At 59.5% G+C, this 16,276-nt stretch overlaps 1 protein-coding gene across 2 annotated transcripts in view; it reads left to right on the top strand.

The window, feature by feature from the left end:
• The first annotated feature begins 3,418 nt into the window (after window positions 1–3,418).
• Window positions 3,419–16,276, top strand: part of CDH5 (cadherin 5) — a 34,332-nt gene continuing 21,474 nt past the window's right edge. The window contains exon 1 of one of the 2 annotated variants that reach the window (XM_045819072.1): window positions 3,419–3,554. The gene's annotated coding sequence lies outside the window, so the exon portion shown is untranslated. Of the gene's footprint in view, window positions 3,555–12,381; window positions 12,503–16,276 lie in introns of those variants that run through there. The other variant, XM_045819073.1, reaches the window with a different exon arrangement.

Here is a 16,276-nt window from a genome sequence, read left to right as displayed (position 1 = left end):
GGAGAAAGCAGATGGGGCTCTGCAAGTAGACGGGGCAGGGAGCAAGCGGCCCAGACAGCAGCATGGCGGACGGGTGACCGCCTCTGCCGAAGCCACCAGCACGGCTGCTGCCCTGTCCTCAGGCCTGCCACATCACCCAGGGGAAGAAGCGACAGGGAACGCGGCTCAGTGGAAGGGGAGGCCGGCTCAGAATTCCCGTCGTGCCACTGCAAGCTCTGACCGCAGGGCGCGCTAAATTCCTAGTCTCTGTTTCCCCGTCTGTGTGATGGGGGCGACAACAGTGCCGTCCCCCAGGGCTGGCCAGAGCCTGAAGGGGATGGCCGAGTGCACGGCCAGCACACATGGACCACAGACCGCAGCCCTCGACCGTGCGCACAGGGACACGTCCTGGAGGCTGCAGACAGCAGGTCCGGGGGGCCCACTGCCAGCGAGTCTCACTCCGTGGGCCTGGGGAGGGGACCAGGAATGTACATTTCCACACACCCCTCCCCCGCCAACTGATTCTGATTCGGAGACAGGTGGAGAGAACTCACTCGAGAAATGCTGTTGTTCCCAGCATTTACTTTCGTGGTCTCACCTGATGCTCAGGACGGTCCTGCACACCTGACCCAGTCACCCACTTCCCAGGTGCAGAAAGAGGCATGTCAACAGCCCCAGGTCATGGGGTCATGGGGTCGAGGGGGGCCAGGAGGGTCTGTCCTGGGCCTGCCAACCCCCAAGGCCGGGCCGATCCAAGCAGGACGTGCCAGGCCCCCTCCCTGGGCAGAGGCAGGTGGGCGTCCCAGGCCTCCCCACCGCCCCCATCATTGCTTCCTCCTCTTCGCCGCTAATCAGGCCTCACACACCATCCCGTTTCCTGCCGGCAGCTGCCTCCTTTGCCCTGATAGCACTTCCTGGCCTTGCACCTTCCCCTTGTACCTCCTTAGCCCCCACACAGGTGGGAGCAGGGGTGGGCGGTGGCAGACATTGGGCATGAGACCCTCAGGAGCACTAGCCTCCCTCCTGGGGCCTGGACTACCTCAGCATGGTCACCCTGTCCCCACCCGAGGGGCACAGGCCTGGACGGCCATCCCTTGTTTATGACAGGACAGGAAAAGTGGGTTTCGGGGCAGAGTCAACTTCCCCACAGACTGGAACACAAAGGAACCAGCAGATGGTGGCAGGGCAGACCCTGCCAGGGTCCACCACCAGTCACAGGCAGGCCGGAGACCCAGCAGGAAGCTATGCCCTGTGGACACGGACACCACGAGGGCGAGGGCAGAGCCGGCCCAGACAGAGTGAGGGGCTGGAGCACCAGGGACGGGGCGGGCCGGGCCGGGCCTGGCCTGGCCTGGCCTGGCCTGGCTGCTCAGAGGCCACCCCCGGCCCCAGGCAGGAGAAGGCAGAGTTAATCCAGTTGGAGAAGCAAAGGCTGAGCTTTGTTTGCTCCACAAACAGTGATCAAATGTGCTGGATCCCACTCAGAGGCCACCTTAGGGCCGAGACCTCCAGCAGACCTGGCCTCCCCCGACTGCTGGACATTCCCTCGGCATACAGACATTGCTTTAAAAAAATTTTTTTTAAATCAAACAGTTTCTTTAATTTTGTTTTTTCAGGTCTTTTTTTTTTTAAGATTTTATTTATTTATTTTTAGAAAGGGAAGGGACAAACAAAAAGAGAGAGAGAAGCATCAATGTGCGGTTGCTGGGGGTCATGGCCTGCAACCCAGGCATGTGCTCTGACTGGGAATCGAACCTGCAACACTTTGGTTCACAGCCCAAGCTCAATCCACTGAGCTATGCCAGCCAGCGCTAAAAAAAAATGTTTTATAAAAGCCAGGAAGCCTCCCACTCACTGCAGGTCCTGGGGCAGGGGCTGTGATGCACACGGCTCTGTGTCCTCGCCCCCTCGCCAGCCCCCCATCTGTCTGTCTGCTCCTCTCCATTTAACCTGCTCTGTCACAGCCACCGACGGCCTCCCTCTTCCAAAGCCACGCTCCGGTCTCCAAGGGTGACCCAGCTGACACCTCCCACTCTCACCTCACTTCTCTGACTTCCCTCCCTCTACGGGCTCCCTTCCCTCGAAGAGGATCTACACACCTCAGGGGTCCGAGGCCCCCTCCCTGTGGGCACCTCCACTGCCAGGACCCCAGGTGCCGGCCAGAAAGAAGTCCCTGGCTTCCAACCTCATCTCCAGGCCACCTGTATCCATCTGCCCGTCTCCAACGGCCAACTTAACATCGCCACCTGGGTGTCCGAGGGCCATCGCAAACTCAACACGCTCAGAAATCCTGACCTCCCCCTCCCCAAAACACATCCCCCCCCCACACCATGCCCCGTCTCCAGACTCAGTGGGCAGGGCGTCCACTGCCCTACTGAGTGCCCCCGGGCAGGGCCCTGTCCTCTCAGGTCTCTGTCCCGCTGTCTAACAGGACGAGTTCGGGACTTCCCAACCATGCGTTTGCCCGTGGAAAAATGGGCGGCTATTCAAAGGGCAGGTGCTTCCACTGTGCGCCCTGGGAGATTCCAAATCAGCTGGCCCGGGGGGTGGGGCCCCAGAATCTGTAGTTGGTGAAAGTTCCTCATATGACTTTTATATGAATCTGAGACACCCACCCCCACTTGCCCGCCCAGCTTCTTGGTCCCCGTGAGCTCTGGCCCTGCCTCGGCTGCCCTACCTTCCAAGCTGCAATTTGAGTTTTATGGCAACAGCCCTGTAGGGTTGAGGCTCTGATTATCCCCATCTCACAGGTGGGGAAACTGAGGCTCAAGGGCACACGACTGGCCCACAGTCACATCAGAAGCAGAACCTGGGCACTTGACTCCACCTGATATTCCTAAACCCACAGAGCCCCCCCAAGGCCAGGCTGGCACCGTGCACTGGAACCCCGCCCACCCCACCACCGATGGGGCCTCCCGGGCCAGGAGCAGCGATCTGTTCCCCTTCTCCACCCCGCACCACCAACCTCACCCCCGAGGCCCCTGAAGCCTCCTCAAATCCGGCAAAGTCTGTGCCTCCCCCCGCATGTCAGGAAGTCACCGGAGAGAACCCGGGCCCAAGCTGAACCTGGCGGGCTCTCCCTCCGACTCTGCTGTGCCCCAGCGGGGCGGCCGGCCTCAGACTGGCTGAGTCCCCTTGTCCTGAGCTATAAAACAGCAGTGATGGTGCCCGCTCTTGGGGTCACGAGGAGGATGGGCCAAGGCTCTTGGCAGGTGCTAAGGCCCCACTCGGAGCAGGTTTGAGGCCTGGGGTCAGAATATGAACTGAGCGTCCCAGGCGGGTCCAGGGCTAGGCCTGCGTGGGGACAGCATGGCCAGGACGGGGCGGCCGCCCCCCGCGGCCTGCCTATCTGCAGCCAGCCCGGCCCTCACACAGAAACAATAACAGGAAACCATCCCAGGGGGAAGTGGGCCAGGGCCAGCTGGAAAACCTGAAGGGGCGGCGGCCGGCCTCCCTCGCCGCTGCCGGGCGGGGCTCCCCTCGAGAGGCCGTCGGAGCTGCTCCGCAGAGCTCCGCAGAACTCAGCCTGGACAGACTGACTGACAGAACACGGACGCCGCTCAGCCCACAGCACGGTGAGTGAGCGCCCCCCGAGCCCCGGCCCAGCCCACACCCATCACCGTGGGCCCGACAAGGAGGGTCCCTCCTCCCCCACCTGCGGAGTGGCTACCGTTGGGGTCCCAGGGGAGAGCCAGGCCTGGGGCAGACGGGGTCTCCTCCTGGCCCGGAGCAGGGCCGGGAGCACACGAACGGGCATTCTCGGGGCTGAGGGAGTGGGCAAGGGCCAGGCTTTCGCATGTGTGGACTCTCCCCCTCGTGACCCCCACCGGCGCCGGGCTCAAAGGGAACGAGGGACCCCCTGAGCCGCCAGCACGCCAGGGCCAGAGGGCTGGCACCCAGGCCTAGGCCCCCTTGGTGCCCCTGCCCCCATGGGAGAGGACCGACCACGGCCTGCCCTCATGCCCTCGACCCCAGGCCCTGTGCTGGGCCCAGGAGAGGAGCCTGGGAAGGGGCGTGTGGAGCCTCGGCGCCTCCGCCAGCCGGCGCCCCCGGCTTCGGAACAGGCAAACGGAGGCTTAACTCCGGGTGCTCGAGGCCCTGCCGGGGGAAGCCCCTCCCCTGCCTGCCCCACTCAGAGCTGTGGGAGCTGGGGTCAGGAGGGCGGCCACCCTCTCCCCCGCAGCACCCGGGCACCCACGGCCCTCGAGTGTTAGGGAAGCCCCTCAAAAGGACCTGACTCAGGTGGTCGAGGTGAGAGCGTGGGCCGGAGACAGTGGTGCTGGGGGCAGACTCCGGGCCCTGCCGCTCGCTTCCCGTGTGACTTTGGGAAAATCCCTCCGCGTTACTGGTCTCCTGGTCTGCTGGCCTGAACGGTCCACTGTGGGACTGGAGGCGGCGCACAGGCAGCTCCTGTGCGGCGGAGCTCCTTACCTCCCCCCACTGCCAACCACCCCGCGGGTCAGCTACAGCCTCTCCGTTTCTCTGTGAAGGAAACTAGGATGGGGGGGGCTCGAACCAGGAGCTCACGCCCCAAAGCTCAGGCTCTTTCTGGCAGCTCGGAGCTTCTCCGTGTCTCAACTTTCTTGTCTGTCAAACAGAGGAGAGGGTCTCTTTATCAGGGAATTCAATGAGGCAACGGACACTCCTGGCTCCGGCAGTGGGTCCCAGTAGGGCATCTTCAAAAATTCACAGCTGGCTCAGTTGGTTGGCGCGTTGTCCCAGGCACCAAAAAGGTCACAGGTTCCATCCCCGTCAGGGCACATCCCCGGGTTGCAGGTTCGATCCCAGGTCAGGGCGTGCACAGAAGGCAACCAATCAGTGTTTCTCTCTCCCGTCAGTGATTCTTTCTCTCTCCCCTGCCCCACCCCTTCCTCTCCCTCTAAAATCAATAAACACCCTTGGCTGAGGATGTTTTTTAAAAATCACAGCTGAACTTACCCGCTATCCCAGAGCTGACTGTGGCTGTGAATCCACGTGACTGGACCACAGAGGTTTCGGCCCCTGAGGTCAGGAGGCCCCAGCAGGTGAGGGGGCCAAGTGAAAGCCAGAGGACCTCGCCTCCGCCCGCCCTCTGGCAAGCACACGGGGAGTTCCTGTGAGCCAAGCACCACGTGCTTGTTCCCCAACCAACAGGGACGTTGCTGCCCCGAGGGGTGGGCAGACAGGACCCTGCAGGGGGAGAAGGGCATCCTGGGGGAGGCCGGTGTGTGTGGCCGGGGGGCTTGGAGAGCAGGGCACGGCAAGAGGGCTAGCGATGCTGCAGGCCAGGAGCGCCTGGACCAGGCGCTTTGGTTCACTTTCAGGGGCCAGGCAGCAGGGTCTCTCCTGTTATGGCCCGAATCCAGCCACCCGTGGGCTCCGGCCCGCAGGGCAGCAGCGGACTCCGAGGGCCTGGGAGCCGCTGAGCCCCAGGCAGCCCTGCCGACTCCAGCTTCCTGCAGTGAGGGGGTAGGGGAGGCATCCACTGGCCTTGAAGGGGTTAAACTGCCCGCCCTGCAGTCTGGGCCTGAGCAATTGTGCTGCTGAACAAGGGCCGGACATGGGGGCAGGAAGCTAGAGGGGGCCATGCTTATTTTCTCCCAGAGTCAGGTGACTCACAGCTCTGCTGCTGCCTCGGGGGCGCAAGGTGGACACAGCGGCCACCAGCTTGGGGAAGCTGTTAAGCCCCTCAGCCCTGGGGGCCCACGCCTGCTACATCCGTTGCTTCTCTGCACCCCATACACCCCCGCCCCAAGCAACCCTGAAGCTACTAAAAGAATGCCCATTTGACAGATGGGACCACAGAGGCTGAGAGAGGCTGCGTGGTGAGGTTACAGCACAAGATGAAAGCAGGATGTGAGTGAGACCAGATCCTCCTGACCCCACAGCCCCCACCACACTCCGTAATCAAGCTCAGAGAGGGGATAAGGCAGGGAGGGTTGGACCTGACCGTTCAAGCCACAGAAGCAGGAGTCAGGATGAGCCAGGAGCCCAATAACCCTAAGGAAGGAATGTTCCAGGAGATAAGATCTATCCTGAGGAGCTTGGCTTGTGGCTGGAGAAATACTGAAAAACCCATCCTAACCCAGGTCCAAGATGATGTTGGGTGGAGAGATCATGGAAGGCTTCCTGGAGGAAGCAGAGAAGCACCAAAAGATATTGGCAGGCCTTGGGTCCATAATCTGATCCTCAGTCTTCTGTCTCTAGGGCAGGGGATGAACCCAAAGGGCCCCAAACTCTTTCAGGGACCTCCAGACGGCCTGCATGGGGCCCCAGAGTAACCGTCAGATCCTGGCACGTGTAGAGACCAGGAAGAGGAGGGAGTGGGGCCCGGGGGACCAGGCCAGGCAGGCAGTAAATGAGATTTCCTTCTGGGGAAGAACAGAGGGGAGCAGAAGTGGGCCCAGGGCAGAACCAGGAAGTGAGGTCAGGTGTGACTCGGCCAGTCGAGTTCATAGCCTTCTAGGCCAGGACTTACTGAGCACCTCCCATATCCTGGGCTTCAGACCGGTGATTTCACTTAATGCTCCTGACGAGGGATGCAGCTGTTCCTGAGGAAGCAGCGAGCTCAGAAAGGGCAAGGAAGGGGCGGGCCTGCGGCCACGCAGCTCATGGGCAGGTTCAAACAAGCAAGTGGTGGAGCTCATTCTGCTGCCCCCACCAACTGCCTCCGAGCCCCAGGCAAAGTCGGAAGGCCCAGAGGAGCCTGGGAAAGGCTCTGTAGAGGGAGGGTGTTCTCTCCTTGAAGCTTGGAGACGCCCCATGAGGAGACAGGGGCATAGACCCATGATCCTAGAACCCAGCGACCCGAGCACAGATTTGTTTCAAATCGCAAACCAGCTCTGCTGAAGTTGTGGTACCTGCTTCAGAGTCTGTATTGAAGATTCGGGGGCCGAGTTCAAGTTCAGGGGGAATAAACCCTGTGGTTGATCAGTGATGTCTACCAAGGGTGTGGGAACAAGTGAGTGACAACCTATGAGGTCTGTTTTCCCAGCCCTCCTGCAAGAGGCCCCCTGCACAGGGGAGGTGTGTGTTCATCAGGGACCCACAAGAAGGCTAATCTTTTTTTTATATTGTTTTTTTAAAGATTTTATTTATTTATTTTTTAGAGAGGGAAGGGAGGGAGAAAGAGAGAGAGGGAGAGAGAGAGAGAGAAAGAGAGAGAGAGAGAAACATCAATGTGCGGTTGCTGGGGATCATGGCCTGCAACCCAGGCATGTACCCTGACTGGGAATCGAACCTGCGACACTTTGGTTGGCAGCCCGCGCTCAGTCCACTGAGCTACGCCAGCCAGGGCCTGCAAGAAGGCTAATCTTAATGTTCTCATCAAAGGATCGGCCCTTCGAGTGGTGTGTCTAATAGCATCATGGCCATCAGCAAGACTATCTGGGGACAGGGAAGCGCTTCTTGGAGTTAAATCAACTATTGCACTGCTCCGCACACCCAACAAGGTGTTGTCTGCAAATAGGCAGATTTGTTCCGAACCCCATGAGTGGAGACAGACACAGTGGCAAGGCCAGCACTGGGGACTGAGGCAGGCTGGCAGGCAGCAGTGGGGACACCAGGGCACAGAGTTCCCGCCCGCAGCTGGGTGTGGGATGCAGTGGAGACAGACCCGGACCTGCCCGGTCAGAGACACTCGGCTGTGCTGGGGGCAGGACTCGATCAGGAGACCTCATGAAGGAAGTGGCCTGGGGCTTGGAAAGAAGCACAGCATTCACTCGGGGGACACAGCAAGGAAGGGCATTCGGGAGCAGGGAACAGCCTGTGCGGAAAGCCTGCAGGAGAGAGGAAGAGCACTGTGCAATCTAGGAAGGCCCTGTTCTCCTCCGGCAGGGAGGGGCAGGGAGGTGAGGAGAGGAGAGCCAGAGGGGTGGGCGGGAGACAGACTGTCCTTCAGGGCCTTGGACTCTGGCTCAAGAGCTACATTCACCCTGCAGGGAGTGGGGCCCCAGGGAGAGGGGTCAGCAGGGGAGCTGTGTGGTCCGTGTGGTCAGCTCTAAACAGAGTCAAGGTAGGGAAGGACCCGGAGGGGAGGGGATCAGGTCTGGGACCCACGGGAGCAGGCCCCTGGGCCGAACTGAGCCACAAACCAGGAGAAAGCCCAGGGGAAGCTCTTAGCTACCCAGGCCCACCCCCAGCACGCCCCACCTCTGAGGCTCCCAGGGCCTCACCCTTCACCCTCCCCGTGTGTGGCTGCCGAGGCCCAGCTACAAATGCTTGGGCTTAGAGGACAATCTGGGAATCCGTGAAGGAGTCTGGGGATCCCTAGCTCCAGCCTCTGCCCTCGACTGAGGCTGTGGGGTGGGCGGGTGCAGGGAAGAGCTGCCCAGGGCCACACAGGGAACAAGGGCAGGGGGTGTGACCCAACGCGTCCCCTCCCAGAGACACGCCTCCCACAGGACTGGGGCCCAGCCCCTCATCCCTGACCTGGGCCTCTGGGCCGGAGCCCAGAGCCTGCAGGAGGCGGTGCTGGGACTGAGTGTCCAGTCCCCCTTCTGGGGCTTCAGCTGGAGCTGGGCCCAGCTGGCAGGTCTTGTCCCAGCTGACAGAGAGTGTGCTGGGCGGGAACAGGGGGGCCAGACCCCAGGAACAGAGGCCCTCCAGGAGCTGGCGTGGGCCGACTCCTGGGGACAGGGATATGACTCGTGTAGGCACATTTGCCGGTGCAGTGTATCTGTTTGGCCTGAGCATGTCATGTGGGTATCCCGGGTCCGGAGGCTTCGTCCACCACACCCCCAGGGCCTGCAGCCTACTCTATAACCCCCAAAGCCCAGCCTCAGCCCCTGAAACCTCAGGCTTGAGCAGGACCCTGGTCAGGTTGGGAGCAGGGGCCTGCCCGATGGTCAGGGGCAGGACCAGCCCAGGAGTATCTGCCAGGCCGCCCCACTGAGTGGCTCCCAGCAGGGTCCAGGCCTCCTGGGGTTGATGTAGCTACAAATGAAGCAGCTCCAGCCCCTCCCCTCCACTCCCTTTGTGCCCTGTGACCCCCAGCCCCTCCTTTTAAAGAGCACAGAGCTGAGCAGATCTCACAGCCCCAGCAACACATGGGGCCAGAAAGATAAAAAGGAGCAAAGGCAGTTTTGCCTGATGTCCCACACAGTAGGTCCGAGAGAGGTAGGATTCTCACCTGGACTGGGACCCTCAGACCAGCCGAGGCCCCCCACTCCCTGCCCCCTCCCAGCTTCCCAACTCCCCCCTCAAAGCCCACACCCGATCCGAAACCACGCCTTCTACCCAACGGTGCGTCCACCTCCTCCATGGGACGCAGCCCATGCGTGCCCCCCAGCACGGTGCAGTGCCAGCCCGCAGTCGGCATTCGACAAGTGTGTCGGTGACTGTGTCACCCCGAGGCTCCAGAGCGGGCGGCAGAGAGGCAGTGACAGGGGAGCTAAATCCGGGCAGAGGAGAGAGGGCGGCAAGGGCACAGGCCAGGATGTGACCAGGTCGGGTGGGTGTTACCGTCCTGCGGGCTGGAACTGCCCTTGGAGGCTCCCCAGGCCCCCCGGGACCCAGCCAGGTAGCCCGAGCAAACAGAGGCTCAGGACCCCACTGGGCTCGGCCCTGAGACCCCGCTCGGTCCTCGGGCCCAGCGGGGCACCTCCGTTTCAGCCGCGCTGTGGACACAGACCGGACCGGCGGCTCTCCACCGCCCCGCCCGACCGTCCCCGCCACTCCCTGGGCCCCCTGCCCCTGGGCCCCCTGCCCACTCCCCAGAGGCTTCGGGCCACACTCCACCCTCTCATTTTGGGCCCTCCAGATCTCCCCAGGCTGACCCAGGGCGCAGACGGCCCGCCCACACACATGGGTCTATCTGGAGCTGCCCCCAAATCTCCCGGGGATCCTGGGTGACAGGGACACGGGAGGGCACCTGGCCTCGGCGTGCCCAGCACGCACATCTCAGCGGCCACGTAAATCCTCCCTCCCCTCAAGGCAGCTGTCGGGCAAGTTGTCAGGGCTGCTCCACTAGGAATTTCTGAGCCTGGAAATCACTTCCAGAATCTTCCGACCCCTGCATATCTGTCACACCCAACCCACCCTGCACCAGCGGGTCACTCTGAAAACCGCGAGTGCATCCAGGAGGCATGAGTTCTATCTGCGGCAAGGTCAAGGGTTAAAGTGAGCCTGACCCCCGCTGTGGCTCTGACAGCAGGGAGGTGGGGCCAGGAACGCTGTGCTTCCAGCTGTGGGTACCATCCTGCCACCTGACTTCCTCCCCATTAGCAGCAGGAGGAGGAAAGATTGTCGGGAAAACTCGTCCCCTGGGCACCCTTTGTAACAGCCAAACTTCTCACACAAAAGGCAAAAGACACAAATAAACATGGCTTTTCAGATGGAAAAGTCCGTCAGGTCCCGCTGAGAAGAGGTGTAGGAGGAGTCCAGGGTGTCAGAGAAGGTGGATCTGGGCGAGGGCTCCTGATCTACCACTCTGAAGTCGTTTGTCTGGAGCCTCGGTTTCCTCCTCTGTGAAATGGGCTGATGACCCCCGCCTCCGGCTGGGGACAGTGGGAAAACTGAATGAGATGAGCTCTACGAAAGCCCAGCAAGGGGGACGGTTTATTATTGTCACTGCACATCTGTCACCACAGAGAGGGGGGCACAGTGGCAGAAGGGCTATGTGGGGGGAAAGGCAGCCTAAGTTCAAACCCCAGCTCCGCCTCTCGCTGCTGTGTGACCCAGGAGGACACGCTCCGCCTCTCTGAGCCTCACCTGCAAAATGGAATTACTTGCAACTGCCTCCCAGTTTGACCCTGTGCCACTGAGGAGGTGCTCAGGAATGTCGCTTACAGCTCACTGGGCACACAGGACCGCCCCCCTGCCCACCGCAGACAGACCAGTGGTGAGGGGTGACTCCGTGAGGCCGGGGCCAGTCCCGTGTGCCAAGGGAGCTCTCTCCGGGGCTCCCGTCAGGGCCCCTGCTGGCACGGACTGGTCTGCACACGGAGAAGAGACTTTGGGGATGGGGCCAGCCAAAGCCCACTGAGGGGCTGGGGTCCCCTGTAAGGCTCGTGGCCCTCGCCCGTGGCTGGCTCTGGGGGAGAAGCCATTCCCTCGCCTGTTCCTGGGCCTGTGGGCCCACCGCACTCCAACCTCCGTTTCTGTCGTCCCGTCTCCTTCCCGATTCTTCCCCACCCACCCCTCTGCCTTCATTCTACCCACATGATCCAGGACATCTCTCTGACTCAAGATCCTTAACTCAGGCTTATCTGCTGGAAGCCTTGTTGTCCTGTACATGTTCCCTGTACATGTTCCGGCGCTGAGGACGTGGACACCCTGGGGTGGGGCGCGGGGTCGGGGGGATCGTCCAGCCCACCGCACTGGCCTGACCACCTCTTCTCGCGCCCCACTCTCCCCCTCGGTTCATCTCCATCTGACCCAGGGGCCTTCTTTTGGTTCTTCAAATACACTAGTCACTTTTCTACCTCAGGGCCTTGGTCCTGGTGGGTCCCTGTGCTGAGAATTCCCTCCCTCCCCCTGCACCCCTAGGGCTGACCCTCAGATCCTGCCTGAAGTGCCCTCTCTGAGAGGCCTGCCCGGGCCTCTCCCTCCCAGCCGGCTGCCCCCCTGTTGCGGCCTCCACTGTACTAATCGCCTGAGCACCTCCGGGCCACGAGCTGATGCTCTTGCCCATTCACTTCCTTTCCTGGCGTTCCCACTACAGTGCCTACGCCCGAGGGTGGCCCCGTCGGCCGGGCTCAGTGCGGTACCCCAGGGGCCCAGCACACGACAGGCGCTCAGGGCCCACCCTGTCTGGCTCAGAGGCCTGAAAATTCTCTTTCCCTGTCTCTCAGTTTTAATTCGGTTTGCTTTACTTTTTCTCTTTCGAGCCATTTCTCACTTCTGGAAGGAAGAAGAACTAAGACTCAGAGTTCCTTTCTAGGCAAAGAAGGAAATGACCCACCAGGCCTGGGTCCAGAGAGGCTGGGACAGGGGTCATGCCTGCCACCTCCCCCCCGCCCCCTGCCCCCAGAGTCAGGACCAGCATCCTGGCCGGGAATCCCAACCTCCCCCGCCTGCGTCTGCCGCCCGCCTCTCACAGGAACGGATGCCCTTTCCAAATCGTACATCAAAGGGCACGTGTTTCTCCCAAGTAAACTGCCTCATCTGTGACTCAGGAATGCGATACGCAAAGCCAGGAGGGCGTCCCCCGCCAGGAGCGTGGCCCTTGCGTCCCGCTCGGGGCCTGCCCTGCCCCACCCCGGCCCCGGCAGGCCACTTCCTCATGGGCCGGTGGCAGAAGCCACAAGGTGGGGGCTTCGGATGCTAAGGTCAGCAGCCCAAGTGGCCGGGCCGGCCCAGAGCCGGCATCCTCAGCCCTTGGGGAGGCCAGCCTGGCGCCAGGGCCTCAGAGGAAGTTACTCGAGTTCAGAGATCTCCCGTGCTGCGTGCGCAGAGGCCAGCCCCTCCCTAGGCCGGGGCAGGGGACAGCTATAGGAGAGGCCTCCTGCCCAGCACCCCGAGGGTCTGCGTCTCCTCGGGCAGGAGCCCTGCTCCCACTGCCGCCCACCCGCCTTCTCCCCCTGCACCATCCCAGGGGCTGCAGGTCAGTGACACAGGGACCCAGCGGGGGAGGACGGACAGGGTCAGGGCTGAGAGGGCACAGGGACGGCCACGGCCAGAGCCTCCACCTACCGTGGGGCAGTGGGGCAATCGATCCCTCTCCCCGGATTCTGGAGGAAGCCAGGCCCCCCAAGGGGTGGCCCCAGGTCCCACCCAGCCCAGGCTGATCCGAGGCCTGCCTTCAAGGGCCTGTAGTCTGGGCAAGGCGGGGACCCTGTGCTTGAAAGCCCCCCATGCTTGGCTTCATATTCTTCTGTCTCCATCTTGAGATTCCTAGTAACTTCTGAACGTAGGACAGCACATTTCAATTCAGCACTGGGCCCTGAGCACAACGACACCCATCTCGTGAGCCCAGACGCTCGACCCCCTGCCCCGCCACCCCCCTTGCTCATGCGGCTGCGGCCGAGCTGACCACCTCCAGTGAGTTCTGGGGTGAGGCCTGACCCTCTGGGCTAAGACGTCTGGGGTTCCCAGCGCCTTCCGAGACAGCACCAAGGCAATGCTGCCCCACAGGGGCGCTCGGGCTGGCCGGGGCACAGGTTTACTTAGAGGAGCCTTTAAATCCCACGTCCTAGCAGCTGCCGGGACCACCGAGAGCGGTAGGTCCCGGTCAAGGTAACGGCAGGTGAACGCAGTGCAGGCGTCCTCCCACGACCACTTCGGAATTACAACTATCATTCAGAAAGAACCACCTGCAGTCTGGCTGAATAGAAGTCCTGTAACCAAGGATGTAAAGAGGAAACCACACCGGGACTGGGAGGAGGGGTGGAGAGGCAGAAGCAGCTGGCCCCACCCCCACGTGTGGCAGTTAAAAATCGAGAGGGGTGCCTGGGCTACAGGGGTGCCCCCGGGGCAGCGAGGGGTCTCAACCCCAGACCAAGCTCCCCAGCCCAGGAGGCCAGTGCCAGGAAGAGAAGAGCCCCTTAACTTCTGGCCGTGGAAACCAGCAGGGATTGTGGCTGGGGGAGACGGAGGGCTGTTGGAGTCCCAGGCGTTTCTCTTTTTTGTTTGTTTGGGGGTTTTTTTGTTTTAATTGACTGTATTGGGGGGACATTGGTTAATAAAACCACATAGGTTCCAACGGTACAGCTCAACCAAACATCACGTGTATGTCCCATCGTGCGTGTACCACCCCAAGTCAAGTCTCTTTCCACCCCCACTCCCCCGCTTTGCCCACTCCCACCTACCCCCACCCTCCTTTCCCTCTGGTTATCACCATCACGTTGTCTGGGTCTATCTGTCAGATACATTTTTTTTTTTGCTAAATCCGTTCACCTTTTTTCATCCAGCCCCTAGGCCCCCTCCCCTCTGACAGCTATCAGCCTGTTCTCTGTATCTGTGCTTCTGTTTCTGTTTTGTTTGTTAAATTATTTTGCTGATTGGATTCCACAAATAAGTGAGATCATATGGTATTTGTCTTCCTCTGACTGGCTTGTTTCACTTAGCCTAATCATTTCTAGGTCTATTCTTATTGTGGCAAAAGGTAAGATTTTGTTTTGTTTTGTTTTACAGCTGAGTAGTATTCCCTTGTGTAAATGTGCCCCAGCTTTTTAATTCACTCATCTACTCATGGGCACCCGGGCTGCTTCCAAACCTCGGCTTTGTAAATAACAGGGCAATGAACCTAAGGGTGCATATATTCTTTTGAATTAGTGTTTTGGGTTTTTCCAGATAGATTCCCAGCAGTGGGATCACTGGGTCAACAGTGATCCCATTTTTAATTTTTCAAGGACAGTCCATACCACTTTCCACAGTGGCTGCACCATCTGCATTCCCACCGACAGTGCATGAGGTTCCCCTATCCGGACCGACTCCCACTCAGCAGCTACAAGCTCTAGGGCCGGGGCAGCAGACTGAAAGCCACCAGGACGTAGAAGGAGGAACTGAATGGTCCGGCTTCAAGGTGGGGGCTGGAGGGGCAGCTTTCTCCCAGACAAAAGTGCTCGCGGAGGCCATTGTTCTTTGCTGAGCCCTCCACCGTACAGCAGGCAGACAGGCACCATACCGGAGGCTCCATCCACCTGGCTAACACCGTTTGCCCTGCCCTGGTGATTCCCTGAGACGCCACCACACCCAACTCGCAGCAGACCCCAGCCGCTCCCAGGGCCATTTCCATACAAAGGCCTGCCTTGGCTCAAGCTACAGACTTTCCTAAAATCTCTCAGAGGTTCAAAAATCCCAAACAAGGAGCTTCTGGCCTCAACACACCCAGTACTTTTTTGCAAAGTGGCCCCAGGCCCTTCGCTGGGGGCAGCTGGCCTTGGTTCGTAGCTTGGCTTTCCCAGGCACCTCCAAGCCCGGCACAAGCAGCCGCCTTCTGGAGATTGCTTTGTAGCTCATGTCAGGTGGCCCTAGGCAGGGCGCAGGTGGTGACTGACCTTGGCCCGCCCCTCCCCAAAGGCCCCAGCCAGCACACCAGGTGCACAGCGTCAGGTTGTGCTGCAGCAGCACCTAACCACCTCTAGAACAACGCACTCAAGTGGTAAACCCAATGGGGACCAGAGCCCCCCTGTAGGAAGTCCTGCTCCACAGGGCGGACCTCTATAGCAGCTTCTCCTCTGCAGACACAGCCAGTCCTGGCAGCTGATTGGCCTGGGGGTAAATCCCTCCCACTGACATGCCAACAGCTATCTAGGCTCCACTACAACAGGGGGGCACACACAACTCACACGGGGGTAGCACCTGGAGCAGCAACTCAGGTACTCGGGGAGGCCGCACCCTAGGGGCCTACAGGACACCTACTACATAAGACCACTCTACCCAGACTGAGAGATGTAGCAGCTCTTCCTAGTACACAAACAAATATAGGTAGGCAGCCAAAACGGGGAGACAAAGAAACATGTCCCAAATGAAAGAACAGAACAAAACTCCATAAAAAGAACTAAACAAAATGGAAACGAGCAATCTACCAGATACAGAGCTCAATACCCTGGATGTGAGGATGCTCAGTGAACTTAGGGGAGGAGCAGGTGAACTTAGTGAGAACTGCAACAAAGAGCTAGAAATGATAACAGTGGAGACAGAACACATTAAAAAGAGCCATTCAGAAATGAAAAATATAATAACTGAAATGAAGAATACACTACAGGGAATCAACAGTGGAGTAGATGAAGCAGAGGATCAAATCAGTGATTTGGAAGATAAGGATGCAGAAAACACCCCATCAGAACAGCAAAAAGAAAAAAAATATTTTTAAAAAAATGAGGACAGTATAAGGAGCCTCTGGGACAATGTCAAGCATACCAGTGTTTGCTCCATGGGGGTTCCAGAAGGAAAAGATAGAGAGCAAGAACTGAAAACCTATTTGAAAAAACAATGACCTAAAGCTTCCCTAACCTGGTGAAGAAAATAGACACACAAGTCCAAGAAGTGCAGAGAGTCCCAAACAAGATGGATGCAAAGAGGCCCACACCAAGACACAGCATCATTAAAGTGCCAAAGGTAAAGATAAAGAGAGAATCTTAAAAGCAGCAAGAGAAAAGCAGTTAGTTATCTACAAGGGAACTCCCATAAGATGTCAGCTGATTTTTCAATAGTAAGTTGGCAGGCCAGAAGGGACTGGCACAAAATATTCAAAGTGATGAAAAGCGAGGACCTATAACCCAGGGTATTCTCCCAAGCCAAGGCATCATTTAGAATTGAAGGACAGATAAAGAACTTCCCAGACAAGAAAAAGTTGAAGGAGTTCAGTACCACCAAATCAGTATTCTAAAAAATGTTAAAGGGGTTTCTTTAAGAAGAAAAAATCAAAAATACA

Source organism: Phyllostomus hastatus, unplaced genomic scaffold (assembly GCF_019186645.2).
Source record: "Phyllostomus hastatus isolate PE091 unplaced genomic scaffold, TTU_PhHast_1.1 phas_scaffold_345, whole genome shotgun sequence".
Lineage (NCBI taxonomy): Eukaryota > Metazoa > Chordata > Mammalia > Chiroptera > Phyllostomidae > Phyllostomus > Phyllostomus hastatus.
The sequence above is the reverse complement of the archived record's forward strand: the minus strand, read 5'-3'. Positions and strand labels throughout refer to the sequence as shown.